The following is a 19,340-nucleotide window of genomic DNA, read 5'->3' as shown; positions in this document are numbered from 1 at the left end:
GCAGGGAGAAGAAACGTAGCATGTGCCAGCGGGCCCTATGGTACGAACCTATCTGCAGCCAATTGCAATGCAAATCAAAGCAAAAAATGTGCAGCATTATGGGAAACTGATAATCCTGGAAGACAGTCTTAGGTGTCAGCTAAATAAAGCAGTGGACAAGTCCTTCATATCCCACAGCTGCCACCTAAACCTTATTTACTTCTATCACAGTGTCTAGAGATCGTAACTGTAATTAATTCAGGCACAACATTACTTCTATAATCTGTTTCAAAACTTCAAACCATATTAAGAATCTCACTCAGAAACTAAAGATTATGAAATACTTCTTGTAATTGAGCTCCCTGCTATTTATTCTCTTCTACGAAGACCATAAAAATACCTGCAATGACTTAAATTTCAATTAAAAGTTTTCACGTCTGAAATCATGCTGAAATACAAACTGTGGGACATTAACGGAACGCAGGATATTTATTCTGCTAGTGGGATCACCTTGTCTCTAAATGTTAAAGGGAACACGGACTATTATTCCCACAACTCCACCCTTTCCTATGGGAATAATAAAAGGAAAGCAAAAGTCATCTTTCTGCTTTCACTGGACTTGTTTACCTTGCCTTACTAGGACTCATTTTGGCAGGCTGGTAACAACAATTCTACTGTTCTAGGAGACATTTCTTGACGTGCAGCTTTCTTGACACGAAGGCTTGCACGAAGTACATCGCGGACTGAAACACAGCCCTGCCCAGCTCCTCTCACTCCTTACCAAAGCTCCCAGTGACCCACGGTGGTAGTGCTAACACAGGGAGAATGCCAGGAATGCGTGGTATGTCTTCGTTTGCATAATGGTTCTCCTTTAGGAGAGCCTTCAATGTAATTGTTTGTAAATGGGATTTCAATCATTTTTGTGTATTTAAGATGGATAAGGACTTGCTGCAAGGAAGTACTTCTTGGCATGTTTTCAGCAGGTACTTTTGCACTGCTCAACACAAGTCAGATTTACAATACAGGAAGACCATTTTTTCTCCCAGGCTTTCTTTTGCTTTAGTCCCCGCCTTTTCCCATAGGGATAGGAGATGGAGTAAAAGCGTAGCGTGCTTCTGAGGCTTGAGCAGGCACCTGAAAGACAAGGGCAACAAGTGGAGCTGTCTACAGCCCAAGAGCAGAGGGTCCCCTCTTTGTGCACTTGCGGGCTGACCACACCGACCAGCATGCGGCACCTAGTGTCACGACCTACACGGCATGTGTAAATGATACACATACACACACACAACTCTGTATGTGTTGGGCAGACAGGGACCAGCCACTTTTTGCATCCCATTTTCAGCACAGTAGATGTTCTTGTCAAGGAGGATGAGCTCTACAGGAACAATTCTCCCTGTAAGGCAGCTAGGATCAGGGCTGCTTTTGAAAGGTGGCTCTTCCTGTTTTGCAGTCTGTTTAATCACTTCTTGATGTTTCAGTGTTATTGCTGCAAGCATTATTTTATTACCTATCTAAATTTAGAATCTGTTTCTCCATACTATCTTGTGTCAGAGAACATTTTCTTAGCCCTTGATTGTCTTCTTGCTTTTTTAAAAATCTTTTCCCTCAATATGCCACATACACAATTCATGTCTTGTACCTCTTGTGTACTCAACTTCAGTCAAATTAAGAAGAATATCTTTTGGCTGATAAAATGTCATGGGTCAAAAAGTAATCAGCAAGCAATCAGCAATCACACATCATCAAGACCTTTGCCTCATGTGCTAAAATGACCTAGAAAAAATTCACCCCCTACTCAGTCATCAACCGACAGATCCAAAGGAAAGTACTTTCAAGAGTGACGTCTTGCCTTTTGGCAAGAATTTTAATTTTTGAATTCATGTACATTAGTGATAAATATAAGAAGTCCAACAATCAAAAGTAGAGTAAAAGCAGAAACAGAAGTAGATGAGCTCACTCAGCACTGGTCTATCAGCTCCAGCTCCCACGTATGCAGAAGAATCTCTGCCACTGGCTCTATTTCCCTGCTGAAAACAAACACCAGAGGATGTTTGCTCCCTTCACCCTTTATAGATCACCCCACGCTCATCTGGAAGTGATGCATTTTGAAACTAGCTGTTGCTCAGTGACTTTACATGGGAAAAAATGTAGTGGAAATTACACTCTTTGACTCAACAGACACAAAATGAAATACACACAAAATACTTCAATCTTCTGAAGGTTCCATCCTCTAGTTTGGTAGTTTCACAAACATATGACACATGCATAGCCTACATTTTACTTCCTTGTCTGCAGCCATGTACCTTTCCTCAGAGAACAATTTTGGCTTATCTTCGAAATGTGAATGCAGTCAGAACTGTTTCTTGAACGTGGGCGGTAAATGCCCTCAAAGATACCCATCACAAAATCCCTTCTTTTACATAAAGTACAAATCCAGCACTCCATCCGCCTGCTGCATCCACTTGTCCTCCCTTTTTTTTTCAAAAGAAAATCTAGATGGAGTTGGCATATATCATAAAATGTTTAGAGCCTTTGTGGGTCCCAATGGCATGTTCTTCCATCAGGGCTCATTCTGTCATATCTGTAAACTTTCTGTGTAGCCATTGGCAAATTGTCTTGGTTGAAAAGACCAGTCTCACTACCAGTATTTCACTTTTCTGTTGGCAAGTTTAGATAGCATTACTGAACTGAAATTTCCTTGGTATCCTAAGGATACCAGCAGTTCATCAACAACACTGCAGGGAAGCTCACCCCTTTGCTGTAGTAAAGTAACACCACTCACATAGGTATTAATAGACAGTTCTATGAATATAAATGCAGAGACCTGGCTTTATGTACGTGTGTATTAGGTAGTCTTCCACACCTAAACAAGGAATAGCTATCGTACTTCCAGAAGAGAGTAGCAGAGTTGCATTAATTTGTTGCACATAAATGAAGAAATGGTGAGGACAAGGGGAGGGAAGGGGGCAAAGGGCTGCTTGAATTGACACCGTATTTGGAAGCACCGTGCAGAAAAATCCCTTGAGGAATCAAACAGGCTCCTCTAACGAAGGGTGCAAATGATCCAAGCTCACCTCAAAGAAGGGGGCATAATATCAAGCAGCATCAACTAAACCCAACTTTGGGACACCATGAGATTCACTTACATTTGCAATGTACCTGTGAAGCTATTATTAACTCCAGGGTGGTGAGAACAAGCGGGCATCTCTGTCCATTTCCAGTTACAGAGACAAAAGTCCTCCTCGCCTTCTTGTGCTGAAGTTTTCTGGCTTTTATTTCTACTCCACTTCTTTGTAAGAACTGCTCACTTACCACGGTAGTCTAGCAGAACACAGGAATCAAGTGTTAAATTAGAAGTACAAAGCTGTTCTTAAGATCCCAATTTCCATTGCTAAGAGGCAGATGAAATCTCCAACTCTGCAGCTAATGCAGCAATAATGGAAGAATTGTGTGTTGATTACTTCATAGACAGCAAAGACTGTGTAGGTGGTTAAGCTTACTAGATCAGCAGTGGATACAGTCATTTCAGATGAATGGATTGAGTCCTTAGTGAACAACTGCTGTCATCTGTGCAGTACTCAAATCTTGGTCACCATTTCTATATCAGAGTCTCTGATTATTTTGAAATCTACTTGATAATGTTTTGTGTAGGATGTCTTTAGAATGAAAGAATCTGTCTGTGCTCATGCTCAAAGTTTGAAACAGTACTGTACCTGGAATTGATACCACATCGCTTCCGAGTACACAGAAATATCTGCTATGGATGTGCGTGTGAGTTATGTTGCTGTAGTGTTCTAAATTAATTAAACTACTTTCATATCCAGATCAGCGTAGACATATTTAAATCAATTTAAATAACACTCTGAGGAATTAAATTCATCCATTAATTCATTAAATTAAATTAAAACTGTATAAGTGCAGCTGAAACAATTTCAAGTGCATCCGCAATAACTGAATCAATCCCATTACATGAGTGTAAATTATTAATCTAATGAAACCTTTAGTGACTGTTATTGATTTGTTTACTGGTAAAATAAATGTTTTTACATTGGCGCTCTGAGCCAATCCACGTGACCGCCAGTTTCCACGCGTGCACATGCACATATCCAGATAGATACAAGCACCCAAGTATTTAGCTAAGTGCCTTGCTCTGCTCTTGATGCTCATTCTGAGATACCATCATTACTTTCTGTTTCTTGGTGGAATTCACTCTGGCTTTATTTTCATCTACTTCTCTCTTTTTTTCTGGGATTACATGCTTGTAACCCTCCTCTTTGTGTTGATTATCGCCTCCGTGGATTAAATGCCTGGTGTGTGCAGAGATGCTCAGAGATAATGGGTCAGACAGGACCACCCTTATCCTGGCCTCTTGCCTCAGTCTGGTTCTCTGATCCAGACCAAGCACATTAAGCTTGGTGTTGTCTATAAAGTGACTGACTGATATACAGGTAGATTCTGTGTAAGAACTGTGATTGTTATGTTAGCCTCCTGGACCTAGCCTAAATGTGTACTTTTAGATATTAAAATGATTTCCAACACACATTGTCAGACATCACAGTCTAACAACAACCCCATGCAACATCCTAGATGTGATTTACGGGCAGTGAATTTGTAGCTTCGTTTCACCCTGGACACTGAGCTCAGATCTCTCACACGGCAGACGGGATTCTGTCTGTGCAGCCTTCAGAGCCTACAAAAACCACAAAGCTTTTGCTATTCTTTGGGAATTCTTTGTACAGGGAAATTTTGAACTGAAATTGATAGACCCAGATTTTTCTATGTCTTAAATATAGATTTTTCCCCGCAGAAATGCCATGTCCTAAATTTAAACTCTGCAGGAAAAAAAAAAAAACACAAACAAACCAAAAAAAAAACAAACAAACAAACGTTGGAATAGAGGTTAGATAATAAACTATGAACATTATCTTTCTTTGGGTAAAAAGAAATCTATAACTCTATGACAGCATAAAATAGTCATGACACTGGGTATCTATTTCTTATCCCATTAACAGTGGTGAAGTTAGGAAAGTGTCCTGACCAGAAAAAAACTACCAATTGAAAACTACAGAAGATAATTAAATCAATATTATAAGTGTAGACTCTAAAGGAAGGGGAAAATAGCACCAGCTCATTATTTTAGGAATGGAAACAGCTTCTAAATATTTTGCAAACATTTATTCGAAAAGTTCATCTCCTACAAAAATAACTCAATTATAACGTACTTATTAACATCAACATGATTGCAGTACAAAACTGCGCTTCTAACAAAGCGGTTATTTAAGAACTGGATTTTAAACCTGGAGCTCCTTCTCCATCTTGTAAATTCTCAAACTTAAGCTGGTAGAAACACTACTCTTTTATTCAGCACAGCAAAGATGGAGATCTGCCAAACTGTTATGCAAGATAATGAAGCAGTTTCTCAGAGGGTGAGAGATCACATGAAATCACATGGATAACAGAGGGATTAAAATTTAAGGAATGTCAAAAGTTTTACCTTCCATTAACTTCATAAATTACATGACATTTTTGTTTCAAATAACTACTTTGCTCTCAAAGTTTTAAGAGTACATAATAAATGAAGGACTTGAGTTACCAAAACCCTGTCCATTTTTACAACATTCATAAGGACAGCAAATTCAAATCATAGCTGGTAGAAGAAAGAAAATTTTTCTGTAACAATGACAACTACCAAAATTGAGGCGTATTCCTTAATCTAATCATTCTTTTTCTTATTCTGATAAGGATGCAGTTATCATTTTAAGAAAATTTTATGCAGATTTTGTTACTTCTTATGAGATAGCAGTTTATATTTGCAAGACCATCTCTTAGTCCCATTGCTGCTCTTAGCTCTGCATGAGATGATACTTTTCCCCCTATGGAGTTTTATATTTCAGTTTCAAATACTGGTTTTGTTAGGGATTTTGGGGGTAGAACCTGTGATATAGACAATCAGAGAATTGACACACCACATAGCTCAAGAGATGCAGTAAGTCATAAGAGAACTGCAAACATAGATTTCATTATAAATATATGAACGGGTATATTTTCAATAGTTGTCTTGAATGTTCAGTGTTTCCTTACAATGAGTTAAATAATTATCTTTAGTATGAATCACCGGTTTAGAATCTGTTTACGAGCTATGTTGAAAAGTGCACAGCAAGTCAGAGAAATCAGTCCTGAAAGATTAACAAGAGGTAGTTCTCACCAAAACGAGTTTGATGATACAAAGCAAGGTAGTCATGGTCTTCTCAGATGACTTGAGGAAAAAAAATATTTAAAAGCTGTTTATCCCTCTGGTGTAACTGTTATTCTCTTCAGCATAACTAAACAATGTCTTACATTCAAGAACTTTTTATTTTCACTTTTAGAACATCTAATAACACAATAATATTGGAAAAAAGGCACTTTATATATTCTATCATAAATTCTAAGCTTTTGAAGCACGAGTTTTCCTATATTGTGCTAAGTACTTAAACCAAACCACCACAGAAAAACAATTGTACCATAGATAGCCCTTTAAGGCTTTTTGCCTGCATTGGAAAAAGTAATTATTTGAATGAGTAATTACATGCGTAATAATCCAAGGCAGCCACTGTCCTTACAGCTTGCAACAAGACAAGCTAGTATAGAGGTAGAACAGACAGTTTACAAACTGAACGTGTAATGACTGGCTCTACCGCTTAGAAATTGGCCACTGAGGTCTGACAGCATGCTCCTTACAGCCCCAAAGAACAGGGGTTATTTTGTGAGAAACACTTCATTAGTTCAGATAAGACCATTAAAACTATATGTACAAAATCCTCCTAAATTAAAAGCTCCAAAACCTCCACTCACCATGGTCTGCAGCAGACTAAAAGACTTAACACTCCAGGACTAGGTAAAAGAACCAAGATTCTCTCCACTTTTATAGGTATATATTGCATTTATTTTAAATAAACTCTGAGACGTATGTATATAATTCATTTGAGTCTGCTGCCAGCAGTAAAGCTTTCCAGTAAAACCGCTCCATATCTGTTTAGTTAAGATCTTCTATTACCACAAATGACTTTTTATTGCAAGACCTACAGCTTTACATGCTACTCTGCAGGCAAGGCAACCTGAAAGAAATACACAGTTTTGCTAAGCTCAAGATTTCACCCAAGATAATACTGAGATACTTGACAAGACGGCTGCCATACTATTAAACTAATAAATAGTCACGGATACCCAGCTTCTTGGCAAGAATTGCCTACAAGTGCAGACGTAGGACACCAGTCTGCCCAGTCACGTGTCCCTTCAGACACTGGTAGTATCTGCTGTTATTTTGCCAGTGTTCGTTCATGCCTTTTGGATGTGATACACCCCTGCCATATGATACATGCAGCCACAGGCACATGTAGATGTCCTGGATCTACATTCAGTTATCTCCTGGGTACTTTCCAGGTCTGAATTTAAGCAAACAGAAGAAATCTTGCAACAGGCTGTCTATATGGACAATGGAACATCTTTGGGTTGCCAGCTGAAGAACAACAGACCTTTCTTGAGGAGGCAAAGCATTCGAGAGTATCCCTGTGGAGAATCTCGTGCTGGCAAGGGACAGACTAGACGACCCAACAGGACTTTTCCATCACAAGGCTATGGCTCTCTGAACTTCATGCTTTTTGACAGTCTTACAAGGTTCGACAGGCATTTCTCTTCAGAAGAGGGATTAAGGTCAGTAAGAATCAGCATCAACGAAAAAAGTGCACATGAGGCAATTGTGATGGCAGTAGGAAAAACGACATCCACAGTCAGAAAAGTACTCAGCGCTTGTGTCTTCTGTACCTCTGCCATGTAATCGCAGCATTAAGTGCAGGAACAAGAAGCAAGAAAGTCATGGAAAGTTTTGCATTGGTTATTCTGTCATAGTGAAAAAAGAAGGGTGTGATATGGTACGAAATAAAAACACTACCGCTATAACATCTTACACATAGCAGAAGCAAAAAAAAAATTAAAAAAAAATTAAAGTCCAAGTAAAAATTTGGTTTGGAAACCAATTGGACAGAAGGTCAGTCACTGTGTTAATCAGCGTCAGTCAGTAAAAGCTCAATGCCTCTTGAGAAATGAAGCTGAACTTTAGAAAACAAGTTTCATTGTAGAATGGAAGTGACACATGAAAAGATATTCTGAAAAATGTGAACTATCCAGACTTCGTACTCTTATGAATTCCTACACAGGGACTGTGACAGGGATATGGTTCTTGCCTTGTAAAACCTGCATAATGTAGTGCGATAACACACCACACAGCGTCTCCAACAGCCATAAGACATAACAAACTTGAACAATCTATGCCAGAGGGACCAACGTGTAGCTCTTCAGCTACATATAGCTCTGAAGCAGCTCAAGTCAGCTCTGATATATCACAGGGTCAGCCATGTGGCTGTCCTGGAGAATGGCTGCTCAGGAATCGGAGTGCTGGGACAGCTGGGACAGTGAGTCACCAAGGGCTTCTGAGATGCTTGGTCACCATCCAGCCCAGCTGTGCTCCCATCCTACTATTTTTAAAGCTTTTCCTCCCTTCATTTCTCTAAGTGCACCAGGAAGGGACCTCTGCAGGGTCCATGGAGTATTGTACAAATGTGAATAACAAACTCAAATGTTTAAACTATATTGTTACCACTTTTCATTATATGTGTCAGTGTGGAAAGATTCACGAAGTAGCTATAATATACACAGTCTAAGATTTACACTTCAGAATAAGAGGCACACTGTAAATTATCTTTCCAAAGACAGTGTGCAGGTTTTGTCATGACCCATGCTATACAACATGCTGATGCGTTCCAGCATACAGTGTGAACTTAAGCCTTGAAGTGATACTAAGAATGATGTACCTGGAACATAATTTGACAATTAAAGAAGATTTACTCATATGACTAACAAAATGCTTTTGTGTCAGCAGATTTTGTGGTTTTCCCTAAACAAGCACCAATGGAAGAATTACAGGTTTAATATGGGAACCCAACGGATGCCAAGAAACTGAAATGAAGCCAGCTAGGATGAGCGAAAAAATGATTCAGAAGGGTTTTAAAACAGTTTCTCTACATATTTTAATATTCTGGTATGCATGTGGTCTGGGCTTAGACCTCAAGGGAATAGTAATGAGATAAACCCTTCCCTGCTGGTTAAGAGCAACTGCAAGTCAGCAGCTTTATGTTTCTAAATTGACTTGTCTTTCCCGGTCTTTCCATTTGTCTGCTGCTTGTCATGTTGCAAAAAGATGCTGTAAGCAAAGCCAATGGGCACAATTAAAATGTGTACCTTAAAAAATGTAAGCTGTTTCAAGGATTTCCTTTAACCCAACCATTTAAAACAACAATTTAACATCTTCTGATTACTTTTACGATAGCATCACAGATATATGGGGAATAAATGAAAGTTTCAAGATAAATGTACTTGTGAAAGCACCAGTAAACCTATGGACTAATTGCGGGTTAGGGAACCTTTGCTGTGGATATACCACATTCTTCCTGCCAAAGCCACTGAGCAAATGGCAGTGCTCTACACCTTAATAAGTCCTGAGTTGTGCCTGCAGATGGGATGAGAAAAGAAATCTGTGAAAATCTACACTTACCCCTAGTTACCCGTCTGCATTCCCTTTTGCAAATGCCTGACAACACCCCTCCACAAAAGCACACTCCAAAGGAAAATGAGGAAAAAGGGAGGATGTATAAAAGCTTCTCTGCTTAACAACTCACATGCCAGATCTTCTTAACAAAGACACCTCAATTCCCACATGAGAGGTATGATTATTAAAAAAATTGATTTTTTATTAGTGGGAGCAATATCCTGATTTTCAAATCATAAAAATCTACTTCTAAGGATTTCCTTCTCATTTTTGGACATCAGAAAGAAAGACTAATCCCATTTAGAGTATCAATGGATTTAAAGAAAAGCTAGTAAAAGCTAAGAAAGATAGCACTAATGAGGTCTGAACACTACATGGCAATAAAAAGACAGAAGCAGCAAAGTAAGATTAGAAGTAGGCATTGACAAAATTGAACTAAAGGATTTCCATTCAGTTAATGCTTTCTTTTACTTCACTGTGCATTTATATTATTACTTGCAGTTTCCTTTCTGTTGAGGCAAGGAAAAAGGTGGTAGAGCAACTAAAAGAAAATCGATGAGACGGCTCGCTTTGGTTCTGGATGCTTGCAAAGTGCATTTGTAGGGCTGCAGGCTTGCTGGGTGCTAAAGAATAAAAAATTTTGCAATACATCATTCCTTAGCATATTGAAAAATAGGCAGTGGAATCCTTTAAAACATGAAATGCTTCAAAATAATTCAAAACTTGTTGTGAAACCTGTGTTTTTCACAGAAGTACCTTCTTGCACTGAGGCAATGTTTTAGATCTCTTGGTAAATACTCACTGTTTACATGTGATGCAACCTTTTGGCCCAGTATAAAATTATCCTGTTCAGTAAAACCTGGCTACAAAGTGAAAAATAAAAAAAAATGGATGATTTTCACCACATTATTTCTGACTAAATCTCTTTTTTTTTTTTTAATATTGTAATTGATGACCTAGGAAGAATAATGAATAGCAAATGAAAAATATCTGGAGTTGACATAAAATGACTAACACGAGTTATGACCAAAAATACCATGAAGATATCCAGAAATCTCAAACAATCAAGCTGAATGGGTAACATAAAGACAAATAAAATGTAATGCCAAAAATGCCAAGTAATGAAAACATACACACACGCATATATATATATATATATATACATATTCAGAGGGAGAATTCTACACTCAGTGTATAGATCCAAACACACTTTGAGGCCATTGATTTAACTGTAGAAATGTCAGTAAAAATATCTGATCATTGTGCCAAAAAAAAAGAAAAAAGGTAACACAAAGTTAAGATATATAGGGAGCTGATGGAAAATAACACTGAAAATATTATTATTTCCTCAAGGAATCAGTAATGTGTCTTCACCTGCATTCTATGTTTATGTGTCATTCCTTCTAAAAAAGGGAACTGCAGAACCAGAGGTGCTGTAGAGGAAAGACACAAGTTTGCATAGAAAAATCTGGTTTATGGGGAGAGAAAAAAGACCACAACAGGACAAACTGCTGCGTTCTCGTGATGGGTACAAAGGTACAAAGACAAAAATCTTTTGTCTCAGATTACCAGAAGGAGATAAACTACTATCTAAACTTGCAACAAAAACATTTAAAAAAAATGTGTTTTTAACATTTTGTTAAACTACGGAACTCAATGCCGGAGGAAGTTGTCAGGGCAGAAATTTGAGGAAGTATAAAGGAAGATGAGATATTTGCATCTCAAGAATACACAAACATTGTCAACAGTTCTGGGTAGTAAAACTTTGGCTTAAGGCCTAATCTAATCTCCTTTACATTCCTGCTTTTTCTAAGAGAAAATTCTGAAGGCATATAAAATGGACAGGGAAAGCAGAGATGCAACTGGATGTGGACTGCTTCACGATGCATTTCTGGTTGACTGATGACTTCAGTTTATAAAGAAGATAGAGAGGTAAGTATTTGGAGCTATGGCCTCTTAAGTTAGTTCTCCTGTGTTATTACAGAACATACATGAAAGTACATGTATTCCGCAAGAAGCTGCATGACCAAAATGTGTGATTAGATTTAAAAAGTTTATATATCAGTCCCGTGTACGAGAAAATTAATTAACATATATAGCATGCAGAGAGATGGATTTCAGCCAGCATAAGACAGAAGGAAGGGGATTCAAGCACTGAACGGTGAAAATTGGCATTGAGAAAAGGCAGGTAGGAGGTTAATTAGTGCAAGATTTGGAGAATGGGAGAAAATACAGCAGTATGACAGAAGATACGCAAGTGGTGCTTACTAAGAAAATTTCAGCAGGCTTCCCTATGGAAGTATTCCTACTTTTTTATAGCAATGCTTGACTATATACCAACAAATTCTGTTTGTTTCTTCTTTTCTGTGAGTAGATTATTTCAAATGGAATGATTTTTCAGTCACTCATAGAAATATTCCTCTGTGGTAAAAGCACTGTCTTAAAAACCTTTCCAATAGGATTCAATACTAAGCTATATTTGTGAGGTCTGCATAGTATATTTAGTATTGTCTTGTTTTCCACAGGCAGGTAAGTTTGTAAAGTTACAGGTGGTCTCAGATAAAATACAGTTTGTCTCATCAATTCTTCTATCTGTTTTTCCTGCTTATAACTTCATTTCTTCATTGCATTAAAACTGACTTAGCAATACATGCACATTACATTTAAATTGAGCCCACATCCAATTGCGAAAAGCTGGCTAGCCTAATTTAGGCACTGAATTCCAGTTGTCACGGCTGCACAGTCATGGAATTGTCAAACATTCTTAAGTTTTCATGTCATTAAAAGTGCAACAAGATTAGTCTAGAAACGTGGAATGATTAAAAAAAATAGAGGGAGAAAAGAAACAAGAACATGTAGTTCAGCCTATAAACCAGTATGCACCATTACTGTAGTGTCACTGGCTATGTCTCAACGGCCTTTGATGGGAAGCTGTGAAAGCAACAGCGGATGTGGTATGTCTGTGACCTACTTGACACAATCCCTCCGACTGTGACATTAGTGATTCCTGGCAGGACAGTAAGCTGGCGATGAACATACAAAAGCAGTTACAGGATTTTCCTATACACCTTTTGAAGGAAAAATACTCAAATATTCAAAATGGTAGAAAAGCAAAGTCAAAAGGGCTTAATTACAATATAGTAATATTTACCTGATTTGTAAATTCATAATTTTGATTAATTGCATAAACTGAAAATCACAGAAAGAAACATAGCTAAGCCGAATGTAAGTCACAGAAACTATCCCTGTGGGTCATTAAGTAATGAGTTACTGAAAATTCATCTAGCAAATTTACAATGTAAATTAAAAAGGTATTAAAAAGGATAAAATTGTTCATTGTGTTTAAAATCTGTACCTTCATATCAAGAGGCTGGCCCAGGACAGATCACCTTAGGTTTCTTCACTTGAAGTGACTGCAGCAATATTACTTCTGGTAGTGCTCTGCCAATATTCAAACAGCTTTTCCCCTTAACTACACCTCAGTGCCCAATTTTTGGAGAAAAGAAACACAACTCTGGAAGCCATGTATAGGGGCTTAATACTACCTTATCTCTGATTTTCTTTCAACGCTAATTTTTAGATCTTGAACTATCTGAACTCTAATATTCTAAAAACTGACATTGACATCACCTGATTTTGTAAAGCATCTTTGACCTAAGACAATACGAGTATACAATCGTTAAATACTTTCTTTAAAGATTAACTTACCTTATGTTGAAATACATTTTATTTAGTTTAATCAAACAGTAGAAAGCAGACTCAGATGGTTGTCCAGCCTTTGAGTGCCAGTATAATTTCTCTAAAATCTTTGTCAGGTCTTTAATTCCTGTAATTTACTCTAATTGAATAAAAACCCAGTTTACTGGGGTTCAGGTTCCTGGACCCTGCCAAGCTTTGCAGCTGATTCACCCGCACACCACACACTTAAAATTTTGCACATATTTAGCTATTTCTGCTGACTTGTCCTAGCCGCATCATCTAGATGATGATTCCTCACTCAAAACAAGGTGAAACCCTCAGCTTCTTGCAGCCCCTTAACATGCCATTAAAGGGCCCGGAGCCGTGCAAGGGGTCTGCAGGAGGCTCGGGACAGGCTCTTTCCAGCACCAGCACCGAGGGTGGCAGCTCTCAGGCTGTGCACCACTGCCCTGTCCCAGGGGAGCTGCTGGTGAGCGGGCCGATGCAGGACGGAGATGGGGCACAGTCTGCAGAGCGCTGTCTCTGAGGACAGGACAAGGGCAGGTGACTCCAGCTTGGAGACCACATGCAGGTTGACGCCAGCTGTGCAGGAGAAGGTACAGTCTGGTTTGGGCAAACGGCTGCTGTCAGCACGCCTGACTCCCCGCTGCCTCTGCCCCTTCTCCTCACCCCGCTTCTGGCTTATTCCCCTTCGTGCCCGTCTGCCCGGGTTTTGACTCCAAATTCCTTTCCCTCTTCTATAGGAGGCACAGTCCCTGCCGACTCCGTGCTTCTGGCCTCGCTCCCAGCCCTTCTGCCCCTGATTAAAGGATAAAAAAAACAGCACAAGAGATCACACATTTACATAATCTATTTAATAACACTTTTCAAATAACTCAAAGCTAACTCTCACTCCTGAAAAGATCTCAGAAGGACTCAAACAATTGGAAAGACTAAAATTTGTATTGAATTATTGAATATAAAAGATGACAAAATGCACTGTTGTGGGTTTCCGCAAATATACCCAGAATACCACAAATGCTGCCAAGTTCAGTCAGTCAAAACTGTGAGTCATAAGTGACTTCAGAAGGCATACTGTTTGGGCGTTTCGGTTTCTTTCAGGCTTTTTCAAGTCTAATGATGTCCCCTCTTATTTCAGCTTCTGGTATAGACCCTAACCAAATGTAAAGCTGTTCACGCAGGTAAGAAGAAAGGGACCAATGAAATCTTTCCCTAGGAAGCAGAACTTCATCAAACACACCACAAACAGCAGAGGCTGGACTAGAACTATTGTAAATGGCAACACCAACCCACTGTGCAGCCCAACTGTGCACCCTACTGGTGTTTTTCTAAAATGACTCTGAAAATGCACTGTGTTAACCAAGAGGAAGATTTTGTGAGTTTTGAGGATTTCATTGCATTCCACCTGCCACTTGGTGAAAAGCCTTTTTTGATTCCTGTATTAATTTTAGCACTTTGTGTATGCTGTAAGACCAAGATTATTTTTCCTTCTCAATACAATTAGAGCTGAACTAATTCATCTGCAGGAAGGGTGGCCACAGTAAGTCATAACTAGGTTATTTAAGAACATAATTTAAATGCATGTACCTTATTTGTAGATCTCCCATACTGCTACTACATGTCCTCTGCACAGCAGCTGCCACAAAAGACTTCAAAGCCATCTCGCAGAAATAACGCAACACTTAAGCTCCCACCATTCAGTTTGAATCACTTATCCAAAGAGTTACGGTGGAAAGCCAGGGCATGCTGAAGATAGCAACTTGCAGAAGTCAGCAACTGGCCAGAGGCAGAGCTGCCAAGCCCTGCAGCAGAACGCTGGGGTCCCGGTGGGCAGGCTGCAAGCTGAGCGGGAGCCAGGAGGACGCCCGTAGTACAGCCAAGGCGGCCAGCCTGGGAGCGGGCTGCGATAGCAAGGGTAGCCAGCTGGCCCAGGAACTGCTCGTGCCCTTCTGTTTGGCACTTCTCAGACCACGCCGGGTGTGCCGGGTCCAGTCATGGGCTGCTTAGCTCAAGAAAAACTAGAGCAAGTCCAGTGGAGAGCAACCAAGATGACTGGAGGACTGGAGCTCAACACATTAGGGTAGGGTGAAAAAAGTTACGTTTGAAAAAAGAAGGCTCTGTCTTCGACTACCTAATGGGACTGCAAAGATGGAGCCTGACTTCTTGGAGCTGCACAGTGACAGGACAAGAAGCAGCGAGAACAAATCACAATCCAGAAACTTCTAATCAGATAGAAGGAAAAAATCTCTCCTGGAGGGTGGTCAAACACTGGAACAGGCCGTCCAGAAAAGCCCTGGAGCCTCCATTCTCAGAGACAAGCACAGATGAGCAGGAGAGGCTCTCAGCAGCCTCATCCAAGCTGCCCCTGTTTTGAGCAGAAGGCTGGACTACGTGATCTCTGCAGGTACCTTCCATCCCAAATCACTGTGCTTCTGATACCCCATGAAGATCATATGGCACGTCATCTACATTACAATGTGACAACACTGTGGGAAGAGGGGTAACTTTTATAAACGGCCCTGAATTGTGGAAAGAAATCCTCCTTCCTCTGAAGATGTCTCTTACAGAAAGTAATTCTTGACAGATCCCAAAAAATAGTCCTCTTGTTTTCTGAAGATAGTACAGTTAGAGGTGTTCTTTTCCTACTTTCTGTCAAATTTAAGCAGAATTTGGTTTGTAACCTTTACTAAAATCTCTCAAGTCATTTGATTCAGAGGGAAAGGGCATATATGATTATTTGTAATCACCTCCGAGCTATGTATGTACTCTATCTGGGTGCTGGCAGAAGAACCATCCTCCTGAGATCACTTAGTTTTAAAGGCTTAGAACATATTCTTTATGAAAAAAAGTTATGCAAATCAACTGCAGTGATTTTATATAATTACACTTTTCTTTGTAGACCAAGGGCTAAAGGGGTCCTATAAACAACCACTATTCTTATACATGGTTTTCCCCATTGACGGGATTCTGAGCGTTTGCACTCACTTTTCATCAGATAGCCACAGAAGAGGCAGGATGGGTGTCCGTGTTTTAACACCATAGTAACTGCAGGCCCTGGCAAAAAGCAGGATAAACTTCAGGACAAATCCAACACAATTTGCTGAATACTTAATATTTCAGGATGTTTGCATGAAAGTGAAGAGGCAGAAGAGCAAACGCTTACATGCGGTGCCTTGTTTCAGATAAAGTTATGGGACTCAGAACTACCACTATGGTAATAAGCCACCAGTATCTTAATAATTTTAATTGATGTATCTGCAGTAATGTTTAACACATTTTAACGTATTTGGGGTTTAGAGAACCGAATCTTCCCTGTGTCGGCAGAACATCTGGCACAGCGGGACTCTGATACCAACAGGGTGGCCTAAGTGCCACACAAACAATAAGGGCCAGAGAAGCTGAAGATGAAAACAATAGACAAGACAAGCTGTGTAAATGGTAACATGACAGCCACTGCAACCACTGATTGAGGAAAAATTCTTTTAAGGGACAAAACATAATTGCAGATCATCTTTTTGGATGTCTTCAAGTACGTATGATCTAGTCAAGGACACCTAACATCTAATCCCAAACCTGCACAGCGTGTTAGTTTCAGCAATGTATCGAAGACCCTTTTTAAAGGTATGGTCTGAAAAGAATACAACCTCCACAATGAAAATCCCAGGTTACCAGCAGAATCAGAAGTCTGTAAAAAAGACTTCTGCTGGCAGGGAGCTACTTAGACCGCTTTGCTCTTACCTTGCACATTGCAATTTTGCTGCCTCTGCCAGTACATACATCTTCAGCGGCAGATGTATAACACTGCAGATTGTGCATTACCACTTCTGTGAATACTCCACACAGAGCAAGCACCCTCTATCTTAAATGGAAAAGTTTGTAGTGGTAGAAGAGAAATGAAGCTCCTGTCAGGGAATTTTAGGTGTTTGGGATTAAGTCCAACAAATCCTCCTGACTCATCTGTTATCTTTCTCATTTTGCACTTGATCTAAAAAATTGGCTGTTTTGACCCCCCCTAGATTGTATTTCTTCTCATCTTAAAGCCCCAGGATTCCCTTACAAAATGCAGCAGCAGTTCTAGATCCATGAAATGGATACTTCAGAGAAGATTAATAACTGAAATACGAGATTACAAAGTCCTGGCTGTAAAACTTTTGGATTAATGCATTGCATTCCTGGGCATGAGTCTGAACTCATTCTAGCTTGCCTGTGAACATACAGTAGAAGAACTGCTGTGAGTTGGAGAAACGAAGGCAGGCCATCTCTGGACGCTTGCATCTCGGCATTGCTATTGCTTTGCAAGTACTTGATTCAGTAGGAATCATCCAGGTATGCAAAGCTATTTTGTAACATTGCCCCAAACCATGGCCAATACGTGTAAAGACTGCATGCAGTTACTGGAAAGATCTTCAGTGAGGTGGTGCAATATGAAAATGCCTGATCTACCCAGAGTACCTGCAAGACAGAGAAAGGAAAAGCCATGTATTGCTCTGGTTATGGAAGCACTGGTAGATAACCAGGTAAATTTAACTAGATTAATATCATGAACCAAGTTTCACAGGGATCACACATTTAAGAATAAAAGAATACAGACTGCATATCCAGCTATAAATCTGTGCAAAGCTTTCACGCGTCTGTTGAGGGATCCTTAATTTGGGAACTCACATCCCTACCTTGTTAGAGTAAATGAATTGGTATTCCACAAAGCACTGTTTTACTGTTCGCATATAAAAACCACACCTAAAGCAAGTGCAGCTGAAGTGCTGCTGGGGCACTTCAGGCAGCACCCCACTTTGGTTACAAAGGAGTTCCAAACATCTTATTCTACCTTCATCTCAGCTAGGTCAAACAGTAAGACACGCTGGCTTCCTAAGAGGGATGGAAATCAACTGTGTTTGTAGTTAGGTTATGCTGTAAACCTTACACTGGAGGATTTGACTTCATCATTTTCCTTTACCTGCAGAACACCTCACCAGAAAGCACAACCCCCAGACTTGCGCATTGTCTTTTTTTAACTTTCCTCCAGGGCGAGCTCAGAAACTGCTCTCTGGTTCCTGAAAAGCTGAGCAGCTCCTAGAGATTATCTTGTTGATTCTTCCCTTTCTTTGTCATTAACAACCTTTCAGTACGTGTCCCCTGGGCTGTCCTCGAGGGCAATGAAAGACAGCTGGAGGAAGTCAGTAGATACCCAAAGTTAAATGTCAAATCTTCATAAAAATACAAACTCTTCTGATCTGCTTCTTACTCCTGCAGTGGCATTCACCACAGTGAGCACAGGAGACTTACTTCTCAAACTCTTGCTCTGAGGGGTGCTAGATAAGTATAACGATCTTGCAGCCAAGATTGCTAAATTTATTACAGAAGCCTGTGATCCCGATAGTATATTGCTAATAACAGTGCCAAATATCCAAAGGCAGCTGCTCTTTAGAGGTTATCCGGTCCTGGATGCTTCCTCACGGAATACTGCAGAGCAATCAGCAAAGGCGTATTACACCAGTGGGAGAAGCAAGCTGCTCTTCTTAGATATAGATGGGCAACAAACATCCAATATTTCTTTGAAAAATCAAGTACAGCTGTGCCAGAGGACAAAGAGGACGTTGGTGCCAAAAGCAACCAGAATGTCTGCAAACTAGAAGTGTCTATTGCTGCAAGTGCGATGAGACAGCCCACGCTAACGGCCCTAGAACACTAATGCATTCTAGCTCTTCTGTCACCCTAAGCACAGAGTATAAACCATTTGTTTTGCATTCAGAGGTTCAGACTTCAAAATAAAAAATAAATTTAAAATAAAGATTTCTTTGGACTAAAAAGGCCCAGAAGTTTGCTAAGACCTTTTTGCAAACTCATGCAGTCTCAATTCCAAGGTGCTTCCAATCAATCTTTTTTACTTTATTCTGCATTTAGGTCAAAGACTCAGGTGTTAAGTGGAATGTACTTCATTTTCAACTTCCAATGCACAGAATTATATTTCCATTATTTTAACTACATTTTCTCTCTTTTCACAGTTTTCCAGTGACTGCAGCAAAACCTTACGCTACAGCACATATATCAAAATCTTTTTTGACTGCTGAGAGTATCCTGC

General features: G+C 39.7%; 1 protein-coding gene across 10 annotated transcripts in view; it reads right to left on the bottom strand.

The window, feature by feature from the left end:
- TJP1 (tight junction protein 1) overlaps positions 1-19,340 on the bottom strand; it is a 192,386-nt gene that overhangs the window by 125,681 nt on the left and 47,365 nt on the right. The gene's annotated exons all lie outside the window — the stretch shown is intronic.

This window comes from Oxyura jamaicensis, chromosome 10 (assembly GCF_011077185.1).
Source record: "Oxyura jamaicensis isolate SHBP4307 breed ruddy duck chromosome 10, BPBGC_Ojam_1.0, whole genome shotgun sequence".
NCBI lineage: Eukaryota > Metazoa > Chordata > Aves > Anseriformes > Anatidae > Oxyura > Oxyura jamaicensis.
The sequence above is the reverse complement of the archived record's forward strand: the minus strand, read 5'-3'. Positions and strand labels throughout refer to the sequence as shown.